This window comes from Emydura macquarii, unplaced genomic scaffold (genome assembly GCF_026122565.2).
Source record: "Emydura macquarii macquarii isolate MOO-44397 ecotype Brisbane River unplaced genomic scaffold, CSIRO-AGI_Emac_v2 contig_450, whole genome shotgun sequence".
NCBI lineage: Eukaryota > Metazoa > Chordata > Testudines > Chelidae > Emydura > Emydura macquarii.
This window is the reverse complement of record NW_027130587.1, coordinates 7,464,797-7,483,812: the sequence shown is the minus strand read 5'-3', so window position 1 is coordinate 7,483,812 and position 19,016 is coordinate 7,464,797.

Genomic DNA, 19,016 nt, shown 5'->3' with positions numbered 1-19,016 from the left:
CCTTAAAGAAGAAAAGGGGGTGGCAGAGGCTATCTGGTATGCATAATGACTTATGGAAAAGAACGAAGGAAAAGGGAAACCAGCAGTGTTTGCCTCCCAATCTAAAAGTACCTTTTTAATCAGACTGACAGCTTTGAAGGCTGGCCATGGGTCATTAATAAAAGAAAAATGGTCATTTCAGTGTGGAGAGAGATATTGGACCTGCTGCAGGAAGGGAGCTCAAACTCTGTAGTCAAAACTCTCTCTCTTTTGGGGGCCTCTGGAAATAACCACTGAGAGGCCAAGGTAATTGAAAGCTGTTTGAATAATAGATGCTCTCATCACAGGACAGGGAAAGAAATTGCTGATGTCAAGAACAGGACACATTTGGTGAGGCCACAATTGGAGTAGTGTATCCAGTTTTGGGGCCTCCACTACAGAAAGGATGTGAACAAATTGGAGAGAGTCCAGCGGAGGGCAACAAAAGTGATTAGGGGGCTGGAACACATGACTTATGAGGAAAGACTGAAGGAATGAGGCTTGTTTAATCTGCAGAAGAGAAGAATGAGGGGGGATTTGATAGCAGCCTTTAACTACCTGAAAGGGGGTTCCAGGGAGGATGGAGCTAGGCTGTTCTCAGCGGTGGCAGATGACAGAACAAGGAGCAATGGTCTCAAGTTGCAGTGGGGGAGGTCTAGGTTGGATATTAGGAAAAACTTTTTCACTAGGAGGGTGGTGATGCACTGGAATGGGTTACCTAGAGAGGTGGTGGAATCTCCATCCTTAAAGGTTTTTAAAGTGTGGCTTGACAAAGCCCTGGCTGGGATGATTTAGTTGTGATTGGTTCTGCTCTGAGCAGGGGGTTGGTCTAGATAACCTCCTGAGGTCCCTTCCAACCCTAATCTTCTATGATTCCATTGATTCTGACAGCTAATGGGGCTCTGTTTTACCTGGTGCTTGATAGGTAGAATGTGAGATACTCAGGTGAATGTTGCTTTTCCAACAAAAGATTTAGCACCATCCTTCATTATAAGACTTTGTAATGCTGAGTTATACAAGACACATAAGGAAGAAGTCTCAACATGTTAACTAAATACAGTGGAGTCAGATGCAAATTCTGTGTCATATTTGCTATGTATACCTTCGCAAAGATGCTGTATTTTCTTGCTAATAATTATATAGCCTGGGTTTTGGTTTTATTTTTTGAGAAGTGCTGTTGAGACTACAAGTCCCGTGGAAATCAATGGGTGCTGGAAATACTTAGCACCGTTTGAAAATCAGGCCAGACATCCTACCTATATTAACTCCATATCTGAATTAGTTTTCTCTTTTTTAACATAGCTTCTCACCCACCTGTGTAATGGAAGCAAATGAAGGGGTTAGTTTTCTATGCTTGATTGCAGTAAGTTTCTCTCTTGAGCTTTTGAATGCAATTCCTTTTTTTTTTTTTTTTAATTTAATTTAATTTAATTTGTTTTCTTGAGCTGTTGCTTTGAAGACATGTGGGATTCCCAGAAGTATATCAAATTAACAAGGTCCATGGTGCGAGAAAGCTTTTTAAAAAAAGGGTATGGATAAAATTTTCAAAAGTGTCTGAGTGATTTAAGAGCCTCAGTCTCATTGAAAGGCAATGGGACTAATGGTACGTCTACACCACAGTCACAGGGTGTGCTTACAGCTCGTGTAGGCCTACCTGAGCCCGCTTTAATCTAGCATGTTTGGGTACTGAAGCAACATAGCCTTGGCAGTGTATTCTTCAGCACAGGCTGTAGAAGCCTGCCCAGAACCCTGGGTAATGAATCATGGCGCTAGCCTGTGCTGAAGCCCAAGAGAGCTAGATTGAAGATCACTCAGGTATGTCTACTTGAGCAGCAACCACACCCTGTGATTGAAGTATAGACATCCCCCCTTCAGCTCCTAAGTCACTTACGCGCACTCTTGGAAATGTTATCATTACTGATCTGCCTCAGCATCCAATTTCCCAGTCCATGCTATTTCTGAAATGACATGCAGTATAAACACTAGAAGAGAAAAGAGTGCAAAATAACTCAATACTCCATTAAATATGATGGGGCTATCTGGGAAGTGGCTGTATAAAAGTAACATTGTGGGAGCCAATACATACTTAGGCTTTGTTTATATGGGAAATGACTGACATAGCTATTGCATAATAAAATATTCCAGCATAGCTCCCCACATGCTCTACTCAGGAATAAAAGTGACATTATTCCAGAAAAAAATCATTTTTATTCCAGAATAGTGTGTCCATGGGGGGAGTTATTCTGGAATATCTAAATCATATGGGAATAGTTATTCCAGAATAGCTATGTTTGTCAATTTCCACATGTAGACAAAGCCTTAGTGACATTCATCTGCCCTTTAACAAATCAAGAGTTGATTTCTTTTCATTGCACTCCTGCAAACTCAAGTTAGAATCTGAGAATCAAGTTGTGTTCCATACATGCGGAGTAAAACCAGGATTTTCAGTCTACCTGGATCTTATTTTATATTAAGAGAAATTGTGAAAAAGAAAGGACATATAAAATCTACTTGAGACTGCACAGAAAGATATATTGAAATACATTTTATTTTAAAAACCTGAAAAATTTTCAATTCATATTAAAAATTTCTGGAATCACTCATGATGTCCTATCCCCACCTTAACCAAAAATATCTCCCTAAATCCTGGGCCTAGAATTAATTGACTGTGTACAAAAACATCTATTATAAGATGGTGTTATGTAAAATATTCTGCAGAGTTTTTTAATGGTTGCTGTCTCTAAAAATAAATTACTCCAGTAATTAAGGCCATGATTCATCTGAGCATTTACACAAAATTAAGTACATGCTTTGTGTATAATTCCATTCCTATCCAGCATAACCTTTAAGCACATGCTTATGTCCCATTGACTTAATGTGTTTAACTGTAAACACATGCTTAAGTGTCTTGCTGATTCACAGGTCAGTTAATTACCTGTCCTATTGCCCACAAAAGGAATGTGGGCTCAAACGCAGTGTCTGTAGTGTTCATTTTGCCAATAGCAAAGTATATAAACCTACTTGATAAGGTGATAAAGTGAACACAGTCTTGTAAAGCACTTGAAAACACAGATATTCAAGACGAGTCTATTTCTTAAAATATTTTGATTGTATGTAGATTAGCAGAAACAAAACTTAAAAAAAACAACTATTTCCTTGTCAAAATCTCAACCCCTTAATCTTAGAAAGGGGGTCTTATTGGTTAAATTACTGCTTTTCTAATAGAGGGGACAGGATTTAACCCCTATGTGGCACAAAGCCTAAACACCAAAACGACTTTTTTGCTAGAAATGGGGTCCAAACTGAAACCTCCATCCAAGAGCCCCAAATTTTTTTTAATGTGAATCGGCTGATATTTGTATTAATATTACTTTATCTATTAAGGGTCTGTCTTTTAAACATCAACAAAGTTATTACTGAGGTTCAGACTTCAGAGTTACACATACCAAACAGAAGATCTAGTATACAGTGGGGAACGAGTTCCTTGAAAAACACACACTTGTATATCTGAAGGGACATTCCTGTAAAATGCTGACCTTTTTTCCCCACCAAAGTACTGGCAGTACTAGCTGCTTCATTTCCTTTGCTCTGTTTGGTGTGTGAGCGGCAGTACTGAAGGCCTGGATGTTATTTTGTAATTCATGCTCTGTGAGCCAAATCTTGGTCCCACTGAAACCAGGGAGAATTCTACCCTGCATGGGAGAGGCAGCCCTGCTAAAGAAAAATACAATTTGGCGCTCAGATCTGTCCAGCGAATCTAGCCGACAATGTAAATAAAAAACAGAGTTCTGTATTTCCTCCCAAACTGGTCGGGACTTGCTGCGGAGGGGTACATCGTTTTTATTTTTATCGACTTTTAAAATCCATATAAATATTTTAAGAATAGACATTCTATATACAGAGAACCCTAGAGTTTCTCTTATGGGGCAGTGTATTCTTTGGAATCAATTGATGTCAGAAACAGGGGCAGATACAGAAAGGAGCTATCTATTCACTGTGCAGGGTATAGCTAGGGTGACCAGATGTCCCAATTTTATAGGGACAGTCCTGATATTCACGGTTTTTTCTTATATGGGCACCTATTACCCCCCACTCTCATCCCGATTTTTTTACATTTGCTGTCTGGTCACCCTAATCCTGCCAGAAGCATTTTACACTAACATTCCATGATCTCCATCAGCTTCCTGTTAAATCATGGGCATATCCTCAGTGTGAGCTCCTGCCTCAGCTGCATTCAGTAGGGGTATTAGTGCTGCAGCCCCCACAGGTTAATAGAGGGCATCTTCTGTCAGAGTCCTTAATTCACTTCCCCATCTTAGTGTAAAGATGCGCCAGTGTATTGGCCTTCAATGGTTGCTGAAAGGCCCATCTGCTCCCAGGCATTTTGGGATGGCTGAGAGTTTTGGGGAAATAGAGTTGGTTTAACTTTCTTGGACTGAGGCAGCTGTCTTCTGGGTTGTTTGTATGCTGTATTATTTGGATTCTCATGAAAGCACCTTGCAAAGACTACCTTGCAGCACACTCTGCTGCGTATTGTTTACAAATGTCGGGCTTGACAGTGATTGACTACCAGGGAGCTCATATGGCTTTACATATCAAACACAAGCGCATATTGTCCATTTATCAAAAAAGATACAAGTACAAGCAAGTATTATGGTTGTCTTTTGTCTTGCGCACATTTTGTGCGTGCGTGTGTGAGAGAGAGAGAGAATACCAAAGCTACATTGAAACTGGGTGTGGTCCTCAGCCTTGCAAAGTTTGCCGACCCCTGCTGATAAATTATTACAATTAAACTTGTCAGACAGGAGATTTGCCCTGGATGGCATTTGGACAATTTCCTCATGCCTCTGCACATATCTACTAACTTGCATCTTTCATTATGGACAGACGCCTTGCTTATGGCCAGAAACTCTAGTAATGTGCACTAGAGTGATAGAAACATCCATATGTGCCATGAAAAATTTTTGAAGACTCATCTTTTCCATTTCCATTTCTTTTCTTTATCAATTTTTTCCAGGGTTTTGTTTAAAAAAACAGAAACCCGAAAATTGTGGACAAAACCTGAAATTTTCATGAGAAAATTTCCCTTATGTCAAAAAGCCATTTTCCATTACCTAAGAAAAGTCCAGCAAAAATTTTTTGACCAGCTCCAATGTGCATGCAAATAGTGAGAAATAGGTTGCAGAAAGTAATTAAGACAGCAGTTTCTTTTTATTGTAGCTGCAGCTGATAAGTAGCTATTTGTATATTTCCTCTAATAAGTCAGAACTAATGTCACATTCAAGGCCTGATCCTGAGAGGTGCCAAAAACCTCTGATTTTATCAGTGTCTTCAGTGGGCACTCAGTACTTTTCCACATCAGGTCGGCAGAATGGTTTCCAAGATAAAATGCAAGCAGGAAAGTCTCATACACAAGATCTCCCAGAACTGTTCAAAGCCCTGGGTGGGTTATTTTACATATTTCTCTCTTTGAACAGAATATGTATATTCTCATATATATGGCTTATTTGATCATACTTCTATCTTCCATGTTCTCTTGGGGTACACAGTCAAGGGAGTGTGAGTTGGTGAGGCAAATGCCAAATCAGAGAGAAAGATGAAAAAGAGGTTTCATGTTAGATAAGTGGGGGGTTCGAACCGGGGGTTTGACTAGACATTCATGATACCACCTTCTGACCTCACAACCTACCATTTAATCTCCCCAGATATGGTCATCTCACTGGAAACAGATCTTACAAGCCTCACTTTTTCTGTCAATGGCCACAGTAAGTGAGTTGTGAAGGTATTCATTATCTCATCATCATCTTCCTCGCATTTGATATGTTCGCTGAACCATTCTGACGTGCACATGTCAAATCTGTGTAAACGCATAATCCTATAGCTGTTACCACCATCCTTTCTTTTCCCCTGACTAATCTAATATTTTATTGTGTTAGGTCTTTTGTCTTTTGCAAAATTTTTAGGGAATACTTGGGTGGTATACAATAATCATTACTGATAAAAGTAAGCAAGCCACGTTAGAATGCTGGAGGTTCTTAGTGCATTTTATCCACCTGATTGCAGATGGGGTATGTGGATGCAGGAGTTGAGCCATAGACTCCCACACTGGGGTTTTGGTGGGAGTGTTGTTTTTCCTGAACCATGAATTTTGGTGTGGGGATGGAGAAAAGAATGTTGATTTATAGGTTGTAATTAGTCGGCGTGGATTATTCTATTGCATAACATTTCATAGTTCTAGTCCAAGTCACCATCACTGTTGTAAAAGAGAAAAGATATTATATATGAATGAATTGTTAAATCAAGTATTAATGGAAACCTCTTATCATGAAAATGTAATTAAGAATATCATCATTGTGCAAGTGTAGTGGTAGAGTGGCAACATATTGCATTGACAAGTGGAATCTCCAGATTCAGAACACACTTGTAGTTGAAGACTCCCAGGTTCTTGGAGGTGGAGTATAACCTTCAGTTCATTCTCTGTAGTATGACTTTTGTAACTCATTAAGTATATATACATATATATTCCATACATATGCATTGCAAGCTAATTCAAACCAGTAGGCTCATTTAATCCATTCTCCTTGCCTTCCTTGTTTCATCTTGCTTTCTTCAGCAATATTGTTTCTTTGTTTGTTTGTTCTGGCCTGATGGTCAAAACCAACAGTGCATAGGTCAATGGAATGTTCCATGGAAGAGATGTATTTTGAGAGCAACATGGGTTATATGGTCCTTTGATGTTGCAGGAGTGAGGCACGATGCAGAGGTGATGGGGTGAAAGTAGCACACATCTAATATCACAAGACTTTCGGGATCCTAGCTGATGTGGGGATTTTTTTTCCAAGAGCTCACCAGAGGATGGAAGAAAACTAATGCTGTCTAATGGAAAAAAACTAACCTGAAAAGAAAGGGGGGACAAAGCACGCTCAATTTTAGCTCTTTTTTATAGTGTGTTTCATTTTCAATGCTTATACATAAGTGATCCTAATGTGCATGACACCGGTATCCATTACCATAAGAATAGTCACTCCCTACTTTCTCAGAGAGATAATAGCCTTTACTTATAATATGCCCATTTGTGGCCTTTAGACCTTAATCAGAAAAGAAGAAAAACCCTCTGTGGGAATTGCACCTTATTAAGGACTGCGGGTTCAGATGTTCTTTGCTACTATGTAGGAAACCTATGTTCTGTTCCTAATCCAAGTGGTTTTTAGGCCACTAGAATCTGAGAGAGTTAGGCAAAGGACATACCTGAGGGGCAGTGACAAAAAGAAGAAAGTCCATTAATTTTTAAACCAGTCACAAAGCTTCCAGTTTGTAATATCTGTTCTATGTTGTACATGCCCATCTCAATATCCAGGGAATGTTATGTTTCATTTCCCTGACTGTCATGGTAATATTACCCCCCTTGGTGGATAGGAAGTTATATCTGAGACCATGTTGGAAACCTTGTTGGTTGCCAAAAAGGAATCCTTTTTTTTTTAAGAGCTGTCTAGTTAAGATTGAAGTTTCATTGATATAGTTAGTCAAGGTACTTGTTTTCTATGCAATGCACTTGGATTCCCTGCTAGTGTAAACTAGTGGAAAGTCAGTGGAGCTACGCCGATTGACATCAGGCGAGGCTATCCCATAAGATGCACATATTTGAATAAACATATGATAAATAGATGCACAAAAATGACTAAGGGAAGGGACAGGGAACGTTGACAATGTTATCCCAGCTGCCTGAGCTCATTGCTAAAAGGTTCCACTAGCTACCAGAGCAGATAAGAAACAAACAAATAGGAAGCAGCAGCCTGAAAAAGGTTTCATTTGAAGTTCTTTTGCAGAAGACAGTCAGAGCTTGAGCAGTGTGTCCTCCATCTGCCTGTTAGGGCTTTAGGATTAAATTTACATTACAGCCCAGAACCTAGGGCCAAGAGGAGGAAGACATATTGCTTTTCTCAGGGACATGCTATTCTGTTATAAACTATAACATGGGTTTATGTCCATTTTGAATAGCAGCCACCATGCAATCTCCTCACTTCATACAATAAAATGCCGGTCAGGCCAATGTGAGAGAGACATGCTGTATTTCCCTTATTCAGTCATTTGAAAATGACTTTTTGAAATTTGAAAGTGCCGGTCTTTCAATATAGAACATTTTAAAATACATTTTAAAGCAAAACAAACTTGCTATGATTTGTTCTTGCAGTTTACAGGAGGGGCATCAGAAGCCTTGGATAGGAGCTCCTTTTTGAATTTGTACTTGTCTAAAGAAAAAGAAAAATGTGCGCATGTGTAGAGCCAACAGCAGAGATCGGGACATGTTGATTGTATAAAGCATTCAACTGTTTGCGATTGAGGAGAGGTTAAACCTCTGACTGGTGTGCTTAATTCACCTGTCAAATATCCTGAAGCTCAGCGTCATCTTCGGCTATGTCTTCATTGCACAAAACAAAAAAAGAAGTGTTTGCTTAACTTGGGTTAAAATAGCAGCGACAGCAACAAGAACTTGGCTTTTAACTCAGACTGGGAGCCCAAGCTAAAGGTGGGGTTGAATTTGGGGTACCACCCCACTTTGAAAGCCAAGTTCCCATGTTTTCATTGCTATTTTTATCTTTGCCCTTAGCTAACATGAGTTAGCTAATCCATGCTGTGAACATACCTTTAATTTTCAGTGAAGATACACCCTTAGAATCTGCCTTGGCCATCAGGCTGTTGTCTGTTTTTCTTGGCTCCTGTCTATCAGATGTAACCTCCTCTATTAAGTCAATTAACACAACACTCCCAATTCGTCACCCCACGTTGTTGCGGTTTTGGACATTTTTTTTTAGACTGGAAAATCGCCAGTGTTGGAAGACTGTAAATTTCTGTGGTTATAAATTCAGGATGTAAAAACACATGCAACACTGCCAAGAACTAGATTTGCAGTGTGAGTTCCTGAATCATATAGGATTATATCACAGATCCCTGTCTTTCACCAAAAAGCTGTAGCCAAGTTGTAGCTTTATATGAAGCTCACAAACATTTGGATTGAATAATGGGAGCTAATAGGAAGTTACATTTTCCGAGAAAGCTTAACACTGCAACTAGCAAAAAATTAGTGGTTGGTTTCATTAGGGCATTTAGCATATGTTTCAGAAATGTAACTCTTTTTATAGCATATGGGAGCGAATAGATTTGTTAATCTTTTTTCAGATATTCTGTTTAGGTTCAGGAGCATGTGTGGCTGTGTATAGACAGAAGACCGTTACAGATACTGTTGCCCATTTGCCGATCAATAGCAGATTTCGGGGCCTTGCAGGTCAGTTTGCTGGTAGAGGAGAAGTAGGTGTCACAGTCAGGGAATTTTCTCAGTGTAATTTGTGTCATTGGTGAACACAATTTGCCCACAGGTTAATCCTCTGGCAAAAAACTCAGCTACAACATCTTTCATCAAGAGATAGGTCTCTTGAGCCTCAGTTTCTCTAGCACCTTGTCTATGCTTATGGTGGTGTATCGAGTACAGGAAATAGATATGTAGCTATGTACCGCAGTGAAAGCAGGCTATGTCCACTCCTGTCAGGCAATGGGGAAAGGCTCCAGCAGTTGGGAGGCAGTGGGACCCAACAATGCTGAAAATAGCAGGATAAAAGTGGGAGACACTGCGTGGGGGTGTAGAAAGCCACATAGGATATCTACCCTAGGATTCAGGCATGCAGGGAAATTCTGTCTATTCTCCTCTCCCAAACAGTGCCGCACTGTCTATGCTGCTATTTATACCTGTGCTAACTCAGCATGCAGGGTCTGCACTTTACACACTTCTGTAAGCGTTACCTTTGGACTGTTCTGGAATCTCACCACTTCACACTTGGTTCCTCCTGTAGCTCCTTCAGCCCCTGAACTCTACAGATGGGAAGCTCCTTAGACAAAAACTGATCGGCTCCGATCATGTGGTCTCCATCAACCTTCCTACTGTGCAGTTGCTCAAAAGCTTCAGCTGTCCATCAGAGTGCTTTCACCCATATAATCCCTTTCATGGCTTTCTGTATATGGCCACTGCATGGTTAATTTTAACTCTTCCTATAGAGAGCTTTTGATTCTGAGTGCTTCTACATCAATGATCCCCAATATAGTTTCTAAAATGTCAGTGATTCAGTCTTTAATGCTAACTGACAGACCAGACTCCAGGTGGCTGTGGGTTCATGTTTTGTGGACTTTTCTTCGTTATTGCTTGGGAAACTCAATTAGATTCAGCTAAGCTGCATTTTAAAGGCCAGTGCTATTTTTCTCCCCCACCGTCCCATAGCTGCAAAGGAATCCACTCTCAAGGAGCCCATCCACACACACAGGAATGAAGAGAGTTTTACCTGAACTTTAATACAGACGGGAATTTAGTACGGCTGAAAAATGACACGGGCAGAGCTGAGTGAAGTCCTGTTTGTCCCTAGAGCAAATATAGCAGAAACAACAAAAGTGTCATCTCTCCCTGGCTGCCCCAATGTGCATCAGTCCTGTCCTAGCATGCTTGCTTGTAGAAGTGTAAATGGGGCAGTCTCCATAGCCTGATAGCCCTTAGATGCTGTGTTAATTTAGGACTACATGAGGCGTTACTCCAGAATAGCCATTTCTGATTAGCTATTCCTGATGAGCTCCATGTGTCAATGCTCTTATTCCAGAATAAGAGTACCTTATTCTGAATTAGCTCAATTGACTGCTTTAAACTCACACCCCAACTAAGTCTGGATCAGTGGTTCTCAACTGACAGGCCACTTGCAGTCCAATCAGCACACAGCTGTGGCCCGTGTGACATCCTCATGGCCATATAGGTAGTATATCTATTGTGTGGATGTGGCTCATATAACACAGAGAGAGCTGAATATGTGACCCACAATGGTCAATAAGTTGAGAACCACTAGTCTGGATATTTTAGAGTAACTTTCACGTGTGGACAATCTTGGCCTCCAGTGGCCAGTACTAAAAAACACGACTTCATACAGCCAGGGTCTTTTAAAACTCAAAAGGATTAAGTCTTGCTGCAGCCAGATTTAAAGGGGGATCAGGCATTGCAGTAAGGGTCCTAAACTCTTCAAACATCAATCGAAAACACTGGCTAAGGCTCCTGAATGATCTCTTGCTTACACTGATTGGGTGAAATGGAAGTGACTCCAGTTTTTCAAGAGTGAGAAAAATTGGTCTTGCAGTCATTAAATGAAGAAAGAAGCAGAGTTTCTTGTTGCTTGAGTCTCAGGCCTGGTCTACATTATACCAGTATAGCTAATTCAGTTAGGGGTGGGATTTTTAAAAAAAACCCAAAATAGTTATACTAGTAAAAGCCTTAGTGTGGATGCAATTATCCTAGTATTGTTATGACAGATAGCTTCCCAATAGGGGGCATTAGAGCATGATAATTAGAGCATGCTTAGGTATAGATGGCAAAGCTTAAAAACGTAGAGAACTCTACTTTCAAGAAGTGTTTGATGTGAAAGGACAGCATATGTAGCAGAAGGGGTGAAGCCTGAATGTTGCACTGTCTTGGCTCACTCTCCTGTGCTTCAACACTGCCCAGACAAAAGGCACTTTATACCAGTGTAGAATATTTCACTTTGCCTATTTGGAATAAGCTATGCCAGTATAAGTACCATGATACTGGTATAACTGTGTCCGCCCCAGGGGTTTTTTGCCACTCTATGCTTACATAATTAACGTAGCAAAACTTTGAAGGGTAGACAAGGTGTTTGCCTTATCTCTCTCAGAAGATCTGTTCCTGAGTTACTCCTAAATTTTACCCTCTTTCTCTCCTTAGAGCCACTTACACTGTCCCATAGTAGAGAAGCTGAGCCCATACCCCTGTGCCTGGTCTCTGCTGTGATCTGAGAGTGAACAAGACCTCTGCATTGTCAATTTCCACCTCAGCAACCCGGTTATGAACATTCTCCCTTCTAGCCACTGGACTTGCTCTCCACACACCATCATAGTCACACAGACAATCGATTTCACTTCATTAGCTGAATATACATTTGCTGGGCATCATGGGTCTACTAGGAAACAGTTCCTTTCTCCGTGTGACATTTGTGGCAATCTCTCACTCTCTTTCTCTCTCTCCATTAAGTTCCTCCTTGTGCCCCATCTTCCCTTGGCTAAACATGATTACACGTTGTCTGGCCTCCTTTCCATTTCAAGCTGTGTTACAGTGATGTCCAGAAATGGTGCACAGCATAACCGATCTGAAGGCTTGCAGAATCTCCTAGCCCCACTCAGATGACAGGGTAACCCGAGTTCATTAAAATAAATAACAGCAAAGGATGAAAAATGTCCCCAAACTAATCAAAGCTGCAATTTGAAAGAGTGACTTCAAGTGTAACAAAACCTGCCAGAGGTAGCTCAGAAACAGGTCCCACAAAGCGGGCAGCTGTTTCATAAGCTCTATTTAAACCTGTCAGCTTTTCAAACAGAAAAGCTTAGAACTTCTAAAGGGTGGAAGCTGCAATCAATTTAAAGCCTCCAATATGTAATCTCTCCCCATGTCCCTCTATAGCTGGGAGATTCTTCATAGTATGGTTGTTTATCTAGATGATGGATGTGGCCAAGCTACTATTTAACCACAGTTGCAGAAATGTCAGGTCAAGTAAACTTTGTACACAATGTACAAAATTATCTTACTCCGCCTACCTCCATTTGTTGCCTTCCTTTTTTAGTCTCCACTTTTCCTCCCATATCCTAACACCTCATTTCTTTATTCCTCTGTTACTTTTTGTTCAGTGTCTGTAATCGTCCATTTAAAAATATTTTAGTGGGCTTCTCCCACCCCCACTGCTTTAAAACCCTCTCTTTTTGTTCTGTGCTTACTCAGATTTCAGTTTTTCTCCCCTTAATGTATTAGTATTTAAATAAATGAAGATCCCTGGCCAGGTTTGCTAGGATTGGGCATGCATTTTCACACCTATAGCTGCATGTTCCATCCCTGTGCTTGCATAACCTGTCAGAGTTGTAACTGTTCATAGAGTCACAGATTCCAAGGCCAGAAGGACCATTGTGATCATCAAGTCTGGCCTCCTGTATAGCACAGGCCATAGAACTTCCCCTAAATAATTCCTAGAGCAGATCTGTTAGATAAACATTGAATCTTGATTTTAAATTGTCAGTGATGGAGAATCCACCCAACTCTTGGTAAATTGTTCCCATGGTTAATCACTCTCACCGCTAAGGTGTAAATATTTATTTCTAGTCTGAATTTATCTAGCTTCAACTTCCAGCCATCAGAACGTATTATACCTTTCTCTGCTACATGGAAGAGCTTATTAATGAGTATTTGTTTCCTGTGTAAATACTTACAGACTGTAATCAAATCACCCCCTAACCTTCTCTTTGTTAAGATAAATAGACTAAGCTCCTTGAATCTATCCCTAAGGCATGTTTTCTAATTCTCTAATCATTCTCGTGGCTCTTCTCTGAACCCTCCCCAATGTTCCTTCTTGAATTTTGGGCATCAGAACTGGACACAGTATTCCAGCAGAGGTCGCACCAGTGCCAAATACAGAGGTAAAATAATCCCTCTAACTCCTACTTGAGATTCCCCTATTTTATGCATCCAAGGATAACGTTAGCTCTTTTAGCCGCAGCAACTCTTGGGAGCTCATGTTCAGCTGATTATCCACTATGAACCCCAAATCTCTTTCAGAGCCAGTGTTTCCCAGTCATAAGTCCCCCATCCTGTAACTATGGCCGACATTCTTTGGTCCTAGATAGATACATTTACATCTAGCTGTGTTAAAATGTATATTGTTGGCTTGTGCCCAGTTAACCAAACAATCCAGATCACTCTGAATCAGTGACCTGTCTTCTTACTTATTTATGACTACCCCATTTTTTGTGTCATCTGCAAACTTCATCAGTGACTATTTTATGTTGTCTTCCAGGTCATTGATAAAAATGCTAAATAGTGTAGTCTAAGAACCAATTCCTGCGAGACACCACTGGAAACACACCTGCTCAATGATGATTCCCCATTTATTACTACATTTTGAGATCTATCAGTTAGCCATTTTTAATCCATTTATTGGGTGCCATGTTAATTTTGTCATTCTAATTTTTAATCAAAATGTCACATGGCACAAAGTCAAAGGCCTTACAGAAATGTAAGTATACCATGTCAACACTATTATCTTTGTCAACCAAACCTGTAATCTCATAAAAAAAAATCAAGTTAGTTTGACAGAATCTATTCTCCATGTTGATTTCCATTAATTACATTACCCTCCTTTAATTCTTTATTGACTGAGTTCCATATCAGCCACTCCATTATCTTGCCCAGGATCAATGTTAGGCTGACAGATCTCTAATTACCCAGTTCATCCTGTTTGAAAGTTGACACAATATTCAGTTTCTTCCAGTCTTCTGGAACTTCCCCAGTGTTCCAAGTCTTGTTGAAAATCAGCATTAATGGTCCAGTAAATTCTACATCCAGCTCTTTTAAAACTCTTGGATGCACGTTATCTCAACCTACTGATTTTAAAATGCCTAACTTTAGTAGCTTCTGTTTAACATCCTCCAGAGATTCTAGTGACATGTGTCACTTTCACATTTTCAAGATTCTTTTTTGCAAACATGAGGGCTAGAAATGTTTTTATTTTTAATATGAAAAGCTGGGATTCTTATGTAATCACCTAACTGCAGGAGTTGGGTCCCTAGGCATTGACCTATAATGTCTCTGCCTTAATCCAGCCCTGCCTGGATGCTTTCTGTCTAGGAAAGAGTGATTTACTACTATTCATTATATGGCTTCTAAGAAAATATTTAGATGCCTGATTTTCTTGTTTTTACAATTTGTTACATTAATTAATCTTTCTAAAATTGAAAAATCTTGTTTGATTTGTATCCAAATTTAAAATAGAGATTTCACAGGGATAGCAAACTGTGATAGGAGGGACCCCTATCCATTATAACTTGCTACCAGTAGAACAGCGGATGGGGAAATGGTGGGGGTAAGAAACTGTGATAGGGCAGTAAAAAATAATACCTTTACCTGCTGGTAGGAAGCTCTGATGAGTAGCAGTTTATAACTCTCCAGGATACATTTAAATTGGGGAAATTGTCCACAAACAGGACTGAGAGGTGGCTTGCCAGGAATTTTCCAATGTTTGTGGCACTACTTCATCCCCAGGCCTAAATCCTGTCCTGTGCTGCACTAGCGCACAACTGGGCATAAGGAATGATCTTCCCATGCAAATAGCAAGATGGAATCTCTCCACAGTGAATAAAACAACTCTGAGAGAGGCTACACACTAACATTCTGGTCCACATCTCGGAGGTCTCCAAAGGGATGCGGTATGCAGGCAAGGAGTCATGTCTAGCCCATCGCTCCACAGATATCTAGCGCACGTGCAGCAGTCAGCAGCAAGCTCTAGAAAGGGGCACGCTCTTTGCTTCAAGGAGCAGCAGAGGATGTACAACTGGGCATTGCTCCCAGCCTTCCTCATGGAGTCCTACTCCAGCTAGCAGGAGTCCTTTTGCAAAGGATGCACTGGCCAGTTCATATCCACTGTGCCAGCAATGGCAGGATTTGGACTATTCTATTCGGCTGGTTTTTCCATACAACAGTTACATGGTGTTTCAGTTTGAATGTACTCTGCAGTTGCAGGATAAGAGGAATCTGTGGATAGATTTCAGCTAAGATTTTTATCCTAACTCTGCAGATCATTAACTTCACTTTGTAACCCTTCCAAGACAAGGTCACCTGTTTCATCTGTTGGGAAGGTGTTCTTGCAAATAAGGGTATTTGTTCAATGTTGCAGATCTCTACTGATCCATCAGTAATGCCACATTAGTTACCGTACCTGCACATTTTATGCAATGCATGTGATACACTGTGATTCAGCAAGGAACAGGAGATAAGGCAGGCTACAATCTGGATTTCTTTTCTTAGGTTTGCAGAACGTATTTGCAGATGTATTGTGCCTTGTGGAAGGGAGGAAGCTTTTCCATTACAGGCAGTAGGAGAGAATATGAAGTCAGGCTTAATGTGTCCCAGTAGCCGTTATCTTGTCTCTTCCACATACTGAAATGTGTAGTCTGTCTCTCTCTCTCTCTCTCATATACACCTTACAATAGAAACTGTGGTTTTTTTCATCAGTGATCAGCACCTGGACAAGAAATCTTTATTGACCTCCAAATTCTTATGCTGGGTTAATAAAATGCATTACATTGTTCCCCTTTCTAAACTTCGTAACTACAGTATAAGGGTAGTTAAGCTTTGGAATAGGCTTCCAAGGGAATCCCCATCATTGGAGGTTTTTAAGAACAGGTTGGACAAAAACCTGTCAGGAATGGTCTAGGTTTACTTGGTCCTGCTCCAACACAGGGAGTTGGACTCAATAACTTGGCAAGGTCCCTTCCAGCCCTACATTTTTATTAGTGTTTTTTCCTCCCAGGACTTTAAGAGGACGTGCAAACACTACAGTGAGAGTATGTTGTGTTGTAGAATAGAATTGAATAGAATAGAATTGAATAGAATAGAAAGCATTGCAAACATAGTCCTAGGGACTACTTGTATGAGCATCTGCTCACCATTGGGAGTAAGGGGTCCTCAGTTTGGCTCCAGCTGTTGTATCATCAGGGGTGCGGTACAGAATCTATCGCACTTTATTAAGATCTAGCAGCTAGAGCAAAAGTCCAAGCCAAGGCTTGTGAATTCTATTCCGCATACTGCTCCCGTGAGCAAAATGTCCAAGTTCTCCATGTCTCAGCTATAAAATGGGGCTATTACTTGTCTATCTAACCAGAGGGGTGTTATGAAGCTTACTCAAGTTTAAGTGTTTCAAGATGCTTGGTTGGAAGGGCAAAATATTTCTGCATCAGGCAGAATTTTAGTAAGAGTTAACAGTAAATAGCCCTTTTATCATCCCATAGGTTGGAGACCTGATGTTCAATGCAGCTCTCTTTCCTAGAATAGGCCATCTTTTCTCCATCTTTCTAGAAGCCAATCCTTCATTTAAGTAAATGATGGCTGCAGGCAGAGTAGAAGGGGTAGAAGTCAGAGACCAAATTCAGCTGTTCTAAAAAGACAAACCTCTGGTTGTGCCCCTTATGGCAGATATTGTATTGCTGCTGCTGCTGCTGCTCTTGTCTACTGTGTGACTTGAGAAAGTTTTTCTTCTGGATGGGGCTAGTGGGGCAACAATACTGATAGAAAAGTCTATAGATGCCCAGCAAAATGAGTGATGAATTATGATAATACCTAGCTGTGTATAGTGCTTTTCATCAGGTCTCAAAACGCTTTGTGATGGGGGTAAGCAGCTTTTTATCCCCATTTTTCCAGAGCAAACCGAGGCACAGCGAGGGGCAGTGACTTACCCAATGTTACCTAGCAGACCAGTGGCAGAGCCAGGAAGAGAACCCAGCTCACCTGAGTCCCAGTCTAGTGCCTGATCCAGTAGGCCTCTCATAGTGGTGCTTATTCTTTGCAGTATGAATGGGATGCCTAAGAGAGATATACAACTGACACCTTTATGTATGGTCACAGTGTGTGGCAATTAGACACCTTGATTCTGTTTCCATCTCTGCTATTCATGTCATGTAAGCTTTGACAAGTCATTTACCAGTGCTGTTCCTTGCTTTCCCCATCACCTCTTTGGGGACAGTGTTACTTCCTGTCTTCTGCCAAATGTAAAATGCTGTGACCCCAAACCCTCAGTACAAATCCCATCTGATTACAGCTGTGTAAATGATGGATTTTGCAGTTCACTGGTGATTCTGAAAAACTGGGGAAAAAATAGTTTTGGATCAAACTGGAAATGAATTTCTTTGAAATTTTTGGTAAATGAAAAGTTAAAAAAAAAATTGTTTCAGATTGAACTAAACGTTTCATTTTGATTTTTGAACTTTAATAATGTTTGTTTAATTTTGAAAATAAAATTAAAGACATTTTGAAACAAAACGTCATTTAAAACTGAAAAATCAAAATGTCAGGAAAGTCCCAAAATGAAATGTTTCAGTTTTTCAGAATTTTTTTTACTTCTTTGTTTTGGTTTAAAAAAAAAAAAAAATTTAGGCAAAATTGACAAGAATTCACAAAATGTTTCATGGTCACTGAATCTACATTTGTTGCAGGAAAAATATTTCAGCTGAAAAATTTTGCCATCTCTACTTTGGATTGAATGCTCTGTAGAAGTTCAAAAAACAGAAGTCAGAAACTGAAGCTGAGATTTCCAAAGCTGACTAGAGAATTTAGCCACACAACTCCCATTCTCAAGCTGGGCTCTTAACGGCTCATTGAAGTCATCTTATCTTGCCTGCCCTTGTTTTGGGTCAGATAAAATATGATCGTTACCCAGTGTTATGAACTGCCTCTGAACATGCTGTACCATTCACATGCCAGTTTTACCTCCCTAAATCTTCCATTGGAACAGTTGCACATTTCTCCAGCGGTGTTGCATCAGAGAAGTGAAATTCTCATCTCAGCTGCCCTGTGGGCTAGAAATGCCTGACTTGTTCAGCCCATTTTGTACTTGAACAGTAAATTAAAGGACTTCATTATCTTATTTGATAGTTGAATAAAACACTTTGAAACACTGGCAAATTAGCTACAATCAGGTTTTGAAAGGTCTCTGGATGCTACCAGGAAATTAGCCTGATAAACTGCTCTTTTCAGTTAAATGGCTAATTTTTCATAAGTGTAATCCCAGAAAAAGAATTTGGGGAAGATTTTTTGAGTTTTTACAGAATTTTTCCTTAAAGGATTGATTTATTTTAAAGAGGCTAATTGTAATTGCAACGCACCATTGCAGCTCATAACCTGTTCCCAATTTGTTTGAGACACACCTTCACAGAGATCATATGGCCTAGTGGTTAGGGCAGTGGCCCATGAGGTCTGTTCCCAGAATGAGAAACCACTCACTGTGTGACTTTGGATGTGGCACTTACCACTCTGAGCCTCAGTTTACCCATCTGTAAAATAGGCATGATCGTACTTGGGTGCTAGGGGGCTTACTTAACTTTTGTAAAGTGTTCCAAGATAATAATGAATAAGTACTTTTCATCTG